This window comes from Theropithecus gelada, chromosome 7b (genome assembly GCF_003255815.1).
Source record: "Theropithecus gelada isolate Dixy chromosome 7b, Tgel_1.0, whole genome shotgun sequence".
NCBI lineage: Eukaryota > Metazoa > Chordata > Mammalia > Primates > Cercopithecidae > Theropithecus > Theropithecus gelada.
Genome location: NC_037675.1, coordinates 78,341,888 through 78,351,595, shown reverse-complemented (window position 1 = coordinate 78,351,595; position 9,708 = coordinate 78,341,888).

The window sequence follows — 9,708 nt, the reverse complement described above, 5'->3', positions numbered from 1 at the left end:
CTGCCCTTTTTGGAGTTTTAGCTTTGTCCCCATTGCCCTGGTGGTTTAAGGTTGAATGTTTCTTTGCTAAGCAAGTGCTCTCCCAGAAAAGACTGTAAAATTCAGAGAGGAGGTGTTTGGATTGGATTCGGGCACAGGGATTGGACACAAGGAGGTTCAAATTTTTTCTGTAGACCAAGTGCAGTGACTCATGCTTGTAATCCCAGCACTTTGGGAGGCTGAGGTGAGAGGATCACTTGTGTCCAGGAGTTTGAGACCAAGGTGGGCAACATAGCAAAACCCCATCTCTACATTTAAAAAAAAAAAAAAAAATTGGCCGGGTACAGTGGCACACACCTGTAGTCCCAGCAACTCCAAAGACTGAGGCAGGAGAGGATCACTTGAGCCCAGGAAGTCGAGGCTGCAGTGAGCTGTGATTGTGCCACTGCGCTCAGCCTGGGCAACAGAGTGAGACCCTGTCTCAAAAACCGACAAACAAACAAACACACGCACACACACACACACAAATTTCTTCTGTACTAGTGACCCTGGGCAAGCCACTCTGAGCCTTGAATTTCTCTTCTGTCAAGTAGGAAGACCAGTGCCTCCTTGAAAGCATTATAAAGGGGATCAAATGAGACAATAGATAATTCTGAACGGTAAAGTATCTGCAATGATATTTATGATGCTAATGCTATTGCCTTTCTAAAGGAAAAAGTCAATGTGTAGCTTATTGAGGGTCCTAGGGGGAATGACGGCTGAAGGCAAGGAGGCTGCTGGTAAAGCAAATGTTGTCCTGGAGCCCTGATACTCCTGAGCTACTGAGGGAGGCTACAGGTGGGTCCGTGAATTGCTGTACCCAGTGAATTGCTTTACCAGTGCCCTGTCCCTGTGCCTGAGGAGGAGGGCTGTCCCAAAACACCGACCTTGCCCGGGCTGCTGAAGGAGCGGCAGGTGCTTACATTGCCCTCGGGTGGAATGCACCCATTCACCCTTCCAGAGCACAGGGCCGTAGGGCTTGTGGCCAGAAGACATTCTCTTCTCAGCTGATTCTACTCCAGGGTCTCTGAGAGTGGGGGACCTCTGATCTGTCCGGAAGGCTGACAGGTTGAACCTATCAGAGGGTTTTGTCTCCCATCAACTTGGGTGGCCGTGGGGACATAGGATGTTGGGGGCAGATATGAGGGAGCTTCTTGTAAATGGAGCTGGGTGTCTATGGCTACAGGAGGAGGGGCTGCTATAGGCTGACACGGGCTCCTTGGGTTATGTAACCATGTCCCTTAACCTCCAGTAGTAAATGCATAAATGATGACTTAGAATAGATACCAATCTGGTCATCAAAACCTGGAACTGTCCCTGCCAAACAGGAACATCCTGCCCCCTCAGCTGAGCAGACACCTGGACTATGGGCGAGGAATGCAGAGAAGTGATCAAGTTCTCAGTCAGAAAGCATGGATGCTCCTTGCTTTGTTGTGTCATTTGGTCAGTTACAATTGATTCAGCATTGGAAATGTAGTCATGAGTTAAAGTCCTTGTGGATATGCTCACAACCAGACAGCGGGAGAGTACCAGAAACACAGAACCTGGTAATGGAGAGGCAATTGCTTCAGCCTGGGCATTTTGGCTTGTGTTTTGTTGACTAAATAGGAATTCACTGAGCAGGGATGGGAAAATCTCAAGCCTTACTTATCCACAGGTTTAAGATAGAAAACTGCCCCAGCACTGAGTTCATGAGTGCTGGGGGGTGCTCTAAGGTCACAGGAGAGCATGACTCAGGAATGAGGCCATTCTGAGTTTGATGGTAAATCTCCCTGATACTGTAATTTTGGCCTCTACCCCACTGGCCAGGCCTCCAGCTCTTCCCTGGGCTCAGCTGAAAGGAAACTTGGCCCAAACCACATTTCTCTCTCTGATTGAGCCATCTAGCACCTTACTGGCTGGGAGTACAGAGGTCAAAGAAGGACAGGGAGTCAGTACACAGACTGGAGCCCCTTCCCCCAACCCCCAACTCAGCAGACAGAGAGGCCCTTTGAGTACAGGCTCTGCCTTGCCAGTTCCCATTCTCCTGCATTGGCCAACCTCGCTACAGTTTCCAGCCCTCTGGGCCTGCCTTGACCATGCCCACCAGGCACCTTCCACTCTCTTACCCCACTCTTCCCTGGTCCTGAAACACCCTAGCAGAGGCCTTGGCCTGGCACTTTCTGGACCTCTGACTTGGCTCAATGGTTCAGGACCTGTGACTTTTTCATGCTCACTTCCAGTCATTTCCTAGGTCGGGACCTTGCACAAACAACCTGATTGATTCTGCAGCCATCTTAGGGACTCACAGATAAGAACTCTTGGACAGCAAAGGCCCGCAACCCCGGGACAATTGTGTGCTCACAGGGAGTCACACAGTTGAACACGGGAGAGCCTGTGTTCACCATTTCTAGGATAAAGTGGACCATGGAGTGGGCACACCTGGGCTGTTTGCCATCATTGCCCTTGATTCCCTAAACAACAGGGAATGCAGAGCCACGTATGGATTTAGTCTTAGCTGAATTCATATGCGTCTCTTTTTGGAAGAGGTAAAAGCATGTCTGATTATTACATGATATCTCTTTTTTTTTTTGAGACAGAGTCTCACTCTTTTGCCCAGGCTGGAGTGCAGTGGCGTCATCTCGGCTCACTGCAACTTCCACCTCCTGGGTTCAAGCGATTCTCCTGCCTCAGCCTCCCAAGTGGCTGGGATTACAGGCATGCATCGCCTTGCCCGGCTAATTTTTCTATTTTTAGTAGAGAAAAGGTTTCACCATGTTGACCAGGCTGGTCTCAAACTCCTGACCTTAGGTGATCCACCCGCATCGGCCTCCCAAAGTGCTGGGATTATAGGTGTAAGTCATCATGCCCGGCCCAAATGATATCTCTTTTCAAGTTAGTTTCCCCATGTGGCAAATGAGAGTGGGGCTTAATCACCTGTTTCACCAAAGGGCCATATACGAGATGATGGAATTGGGTGGATTACCTGGTCCACAGAAGGTTTGTGTCCTGATGCCAGCCCCTGCTCTTCCAGCCCCCACCATCCTCTGCTGCAGAGAAATGGGCTCAGTGCCCACCACAGCAGGCCTGTCCAGAGGGGTGAAGGCCAGCAGACAACACCATCATGGTCACTCTGTCCTGCAGTCATCTCTGACCCGTCTGCCTCCTCTGCTCTCTGCAGCTAGGGAGTGGCTCTTTGAAAGAAAGAATATTTACTTTTCTTTGAGCCTTCAGTTCTGAATATGATCCAAATGCTGTTTGCATGTTTCTGGCTCCCCTTGTAGAATGTCTTGTCTGACACTGAGTGCCAGTGCAGGAATAGTGCCTGGAACAGAGGAGAATGTTTGTTGACTGACTGAATGCCTTGCAGATTGAGTGAATGATCGAGGACTGCAGCTGAGGTGGGGCATGGGCAGGGGGCAGGTGCTCATCCTAGGAGGGAGGAGGGAGCAAGAGAGATCTCATTTCAATTTCTGGGGTTCATTAGATGGCTGTGTTTTGGTCTTCTACGGAAAAATAATCACAAACATTTATATTGTGTCAGCCACTGTCCTGAGTATTTTGCATACATTAATGTATTGAATCCTCATAAAAACCATGTGTATGATGGGTGCTATCATCATCGTCATCATCATCCCCATTTTATAGGCTGAGATTCTGAAGCACAGAGATGTTAAGTGATCTAGCCAGGGTCACACAGCTAATAACTGCCTGAGTCAGGACATAAACCTGCTCTTATCTTCCCCCCATAGATTTGTATCCCATATTCTTACCCCATAGACTGCTCCCACAGCTGTTTAACTGGGGTGTTTGTGCCCTCAGGGTCCCTGGGATGAGCCACAGGGTGTTTGAGACTCAACTTTCAGGAAGATTAATTTTAAGCAAATATTTCAGAAAAAGTTAACTGTTGAATTATAAGTAATTTGAGATGATTGAGATATATGTTATAGTGAATAATGCCAAAAGCCAAGTGAATTTTTTTTTTTTTTTCTGTTTGAGACACAGTCTACTCTGTCGCCCAGGCTGGAGTGCAGTGGTGCCATCTTGGCTCACTGCAAGCTCTGCCTCCCAGGTTCACGCCATTCTCCTGCCTCAGCCTCCCCAATAGCTGAGACTACAGGTGCCCGCACCACACCCAGCTAATTTTTATTTTATTTTTAGTAGAGACGGGGTTTCACTGTGTTAGCCAGGATGGTCTCCATCTCCTGACCTCATAATCCGCCCGTCTCAGCCTCCCAAAGTGCTGGGATTACAGGCGTGAGCCACTGCGCCCGGCCGCCAGGTGAATTTTTAAGACAGAAAAGGTGGCCAGATGCAGTGGCTCATACCTCCCAGCACTTTGGGAGGCTGAGGCAGGAGGATCACCGGAGGCCACGATTTTGAGACCAGCCTGGGCAACATAGTGAGACCCTGTCTCTACCAAAAAAAAGGAAAAGAAATTAGCCAAACATGCTGGCATGCACCTCTAGTCCCAGCTACCGGAGAGACTAAAGTGGGAGGATCTCTTGAGCCCAGGAGTTCCAGGCTTTCAGCGAACTACAGTTACATCATTGCACTCCAGCTGGGGTGGTAGAGCAAGACCCTGTCTCTTTTTTTTTTTTTTTTTTTTGAGACAAGGTTTTGCTCTTGTTGCCCGGGCTGGAGTGCAATGGTGCAATCTCGGTTCACTGCAACCTCTGCCTCCTGGGTTTAAGTGATTCTCCTGCCTCAGCCTCCTGAGTAGCTGGGATTACAGGCATGCACCACCAGACCCGATTAATTTTGTATTTTATTTTTTTAGTAGAGATGGGGTTTCTCCATGTTGGTCAGACTGGTCTTGAACTCCTGACCTCAGGTGATCCTCGGCTGCCTCAGTTTCCTAAAGTGCTGGGATTACAGGCATGAGCCACCGTGCCCGGCCAAGACCCTGTCTCTTAAAAAAAAAAAAAAGAAAAAAAAAAAGGAGAGAGACTTCCAAGAAATTTATAGGGTTTCTGTGTCCAGGCCCAACCCCACTGCCAGCCCAGGGTAAGCTACCATTGTCTGTGAATACCACTCATCCAGCACAAGAAGCGCGCGCACACATGCACACACACACACACACACTGTCTGGATGGAGTGAGCTGTGGGCCACGTCAAGGCAGGGCTGCAGTGGGAAGTGCTGCTTTCTGATGATTGTGGGCCTGGGGGTGGAGGGCTGGGCAGGGAGAGAGGCTGGGCCTTGGGTCTCCATGGGAGCTTGCACGGGGCTCAGAGTTTCCACTGGCATCTGTGGGATGGGGTAACAGAGGGACTGCCTCATAGGAAACTGTGAGACAATAAAACAGGAGGGAGGAGGAACTTCACCTCTGCACCATGAAATACCACACCCGGGGCCCTTCGTGGAACTTGCAGAGCACATCCTTAGATGCTCCTCCCTGCAGTGGGAGAGGCATGTTCTGTGGCCGATGTTTCCTGTGTGTCTGTGTATGTCAAGCCCAGGGATACGTGTTGTCCCGGCCACGTGCCACAAAATGGGTCCCACTTGGGGAGGCAATGCCAATGGGACTCTTATAGGCAGAGTAAGATGAATGTGAGCTGACACTTCTGCCAGTGAGCGACAAGGAGCTGGTGTGCCTCCGCAGCGGACAGGCCTCCTCGTTAACGTGCCCGCGTCTTCATTGACAAAGCAAAGAGGCAAACACGGTGGAAGGGAGTGAGCCACGCAGGGAGACAGCAGTGGCTTGGAAGGAAAAGGGACAGGCATGTGCAAGTGTGCCTGCAGGGATAGGAGGGGCCCGGGCAGGGCGAGCTGAGCTGGGGGGAGAGGTTGGACAGAAATGTCTGCATCTGTGAGGAAATGTATGCGTGAGAGAGAAACGTGAGAGGCTGTGTCTGAGAGGGAACGTAGCGCTGCGAAGTGTGTGTGTGACGACAGAGGAAGGGACAGAGGGAGCAAGGAAGGGAGGGAGGCGGCAGAGGGGAAGGCCTTTCCTCCCTCCTTCAGCCACAGGCTCTGGAAGGCCCTGCGGTGTGGAGTGAGGGACAGGCAGGAGAGGTGAGATTTCATTACCTTTCCCTTTGTGTGACAGTTTCGAGTTAGAGATGTAAGATTGGAGCTATAAATAATCCAGTCACAGCTGCTGGAGATTTATAGTGCATGCCAATGCCAGCCAGCTTCAGGCTGGGGAGGGGTTGGGTTTGCTTCACACAGCCAAGAGGAAAGGCTGATTCCCCCCACAACTAGCTCTCCCCAGCCCCAGCTGACCCCCACCCACCCCTGTGCCTCCCTCCTGGACCACGGAGCCCAAAGGGGCGAAAACCTCACAAATGCTTAGACCCCCTCTCTAGTCCTGAGCAGCCTGAGCCCCGTGAAGCCTGGCATAGTGGTGGCTCTGCTAGCTGGGGAGACCAATGGGGCAGGGGGAGCAGGGGGAGCAGAAGGTGCCTTACCAGGGTGGGCGCGGTGGCTCACGTCTGTAATCCCAGCACTTTGGGAGGCCAAGGAGGGAGGATCACTTGAGCTCAGGAGTTTGACATCAGCCTGGCCAATATGGTGAAACCCCGTCTCTACTGAAAATACAAAAATCAGCTAAGTGTGGTGGCGTACGCCTGTAATTCCAGCAACTCGGGAGGCTGAGGCAGGAGAATCGCTTGAACCTGGGAGACAGAGGTTGCAGTGAGCTCAGATTATGCCACTGCACTCCAGCTTGGGTGACAAAGTGAGACTGTCTCAAAAAAAAAAAAAAAAAGAAAGAAAGAAAGAAAGAAGGTGTCTCAGACAAAGGGCAGGGCTGGCTGGGCCTGGCAGGGCCTACAGGTGACCCAGACTATTCAGACTTGATGAGGTTCCAAGAGGCCATGACTCCCCACTGCGCCGCCCCACCATTCCTATTTTTCCCAATGGGCTGGAACCCTGTTCCATGCCTCAGCTGCAAAGACTGCCCAGATGGGCTTGGTGCAAGACTCTGTGTGGGACTAGGGGGTCCTCCCAACCCAGGAGAAGGTGGCTGCACATCCCGTTGGCCTGGGGAGCCGCCCGTTCCCCAACTATGCAGCCAGTGCATCTGGGACAGTGGGAGAGTCACCTCTATGGATCTGTCTTCGGCGCTGCTGTGAGGGTGGAGGAGGAGGCGAATGGAGGCATCTGGGAAGCCCAGACATCGGCTTCTCCTTGGGTTCTGTGAGAGCTGGAGGAAGAGGATGAGCGTGGGGGTCTCAGGAACAGGAGCTGGTTCAAGGCACCCCTGCTATGCCTGTGCCTCTCTGCAGTTTCCCACCAGAGCATTTATCCACCTGTGGCCCCCATAAGCCCTAAGCTTTTGAGAGCAGAGAGCATGCAAGCTTCGCTTTCCCTGCAACCTGGGGACTGTGCGTCAATGTTTGCAGAACAGTCAGGCCCTGGTGCTGGAGTGCACCCTCCCATGGGCTGAGCCCGCAGAAGGAGTTTCCTGAGAGAGAGGTGGCCAGGCCTACCTGGGTCTGCCTCCTGGGGGCTGAGGATCTCCCAAACTTCCCACCCTCCTCTCCTCCCTCTCTGGGAACCCCCAGCGCCTGCTGGGGCCCAGCTATATCAGGCAGCAGCTGCCACCTCAGCAGTTTCTGCTTTGCTTTTCTTCTCATTCCCTGAGCAAATATTGAACATCCAGAGAGACAACCAAATCCTGGGTATGTGGGTGGTGATGGAGTTGGTAGCTCAGCTGGTTATTTCTTGGGCAGCTCATCCATACCTCAGGCCAGGCCTCTGGCGGAGGGAGGATGCTGGAAGGCGGGGCTCTTCCTTCAGAAGACTTCTCTGGGGTTGGGGGTTCGTGGGATGCCTGGGGCCTCCGGAACACTCACAGGTTGGTTGTGGTAGGATCTTTTCTTGGATGAGGAGGGCAGTCTGTCCTCCTTCAGCCTCCAAAAGTCAACTGTGTCTGGGAGTGGGGTACACACGATAGGATTTCTCCTTCAGGGAGCTCAGAGGCAGCTCAGCCAAAGACACAGGGCAAGTTTGCCCAATTCAGTGCACAGCAGAGCCACGAGGTTCAGGAATCTGGAGGCTCTAAGGACATACCTGACTGCAGCTTGGATGCCTTCTCCCCTCCTGAATTTCTGGCACACCTGTCAGGGGACCACCTTCCGCCATAACCAGTGTTTGTACCAGTCAGAGTTCGCTTTGAAAGCAAGATAAATGGACTCTGATGCTCTTAAGCAGAGAAAAGATTTATGGAAAAGATTTGGGGATGCTCATGGCATCTATAGGAAGGCTGGAGCCCCAGCTTGGAAAATGCCTTAAGGGATGCAGGGCAGTCGGCATCACTGCCAAGGTCATGCCACAGGGTGGTCTGGTTAGGATAACACCTTTGCTGTCACCACCTCTATGTCTCCCATGGGTCTCACCACAGCCTGCCTCTCTGCCACAGCCCCTGCCTCTGCCAGGAATATCTGACCCTGTGGGTCTGAGTTACTTCCTTTTCTTTTGCTTTCTTTTCTTTTTTCTTTCTTTTTTTTTTTTTGAGATGGAGTCTTACTCTGTTGCCCAGGCTAGAGTGCAGTGGCATGATCTTGGCTCACTGCAATCTCTGTCTTTCAGATTCAAGCAATTCTCCCACCTCAGCCTCCTGAGTAGCTGGGATTACAGACACACGCCGCCAGTCCTAGCTAATTTTTGTATTTTTAGTAGAGACAGGGCTTCACTATGTTGGCCAGGCTGGTTTTGAACTCCTGACCTCGGGTGATCCGCCTACCTCAGCCTCCCAAAGCACTGGGATTATAAGTGTGAGCCACTGCCTGGCCCTGAGTTACTTACTCCCTTAAGACTGAGCTCCTGGTGGGAATTTCTGAATGACTGAGTCTGGGTCATGAGCCCGCATCCTGGCTGCCAGCAAGTAGAGGGAGAGAGAATCTCCAGCTTTGATTTCTGTGATCAAAGGCAAAGTCTGTTTCCATAAATATCCCTCAGGAAGGGACATTCCCATCCCCAGCTCCCAAACAGAATAGGAGTATTCTGGATGGCCTTCCCAATCGGTGCCTCCAGACTTCATCCCTCTCTCCCTCCCTAACTCTGAAGTCCAGGAAGCTGATCTGTATGGGCTGCATCAGCTGAACTCCCATGCTTCCTGGCTTCCGGTTGGGTTTGCCCAGTGGGCGGCACCATTGGAGGAGAATGGAGGAGGGAGGTGGGAGGGGAGAGGGTGGGGTGTTGTTCCCCTTGCCCCTTTCCTTTGCAGCTTTGGGTCCCTCCAGCTTCCAGTCACTCTGTCCCTGTCCCACAGGATCTTCCCCATTTGTTGTTGGTTTCCCTTTGTGCTGCCCACCTTGACAACTTGTCCCTTCTTGAAAGGCCCCTCAATTGCCCTGTTTCAGGGTAACATCTGTTCCTGCTGGGACCCCAGAATGATACAGGGGGGTTGAACAGTGAGAGGCAACAAAGCTCCAATGAATGCCCACAACGTGGTGGAACAGACGTCCATTGGAATCTGGCAGCATGATAAATGGGCAAGAGCAAGGAATTTGAAGCCAGGCCTAGGAAGGTCTGAATTCTTAGCCCAGCTCTTACTACCTATGTGAACTTGGCTGAGTTCCTCAACCATGCTGAGTTTTTGTTCTTTTTGGGAAGTAAAAGTTAATCTTTAACTTGGGGATTGGTTGTGAGATGGATTTATTAAGCACTTGGCACTTAGGAGACCAGTGATGGCAAAAAGGGAGACCAGTGATCCACTTATATGGCTTCCAAGCTATCAGTAATGGCTCTTTGGAGCACTGTGT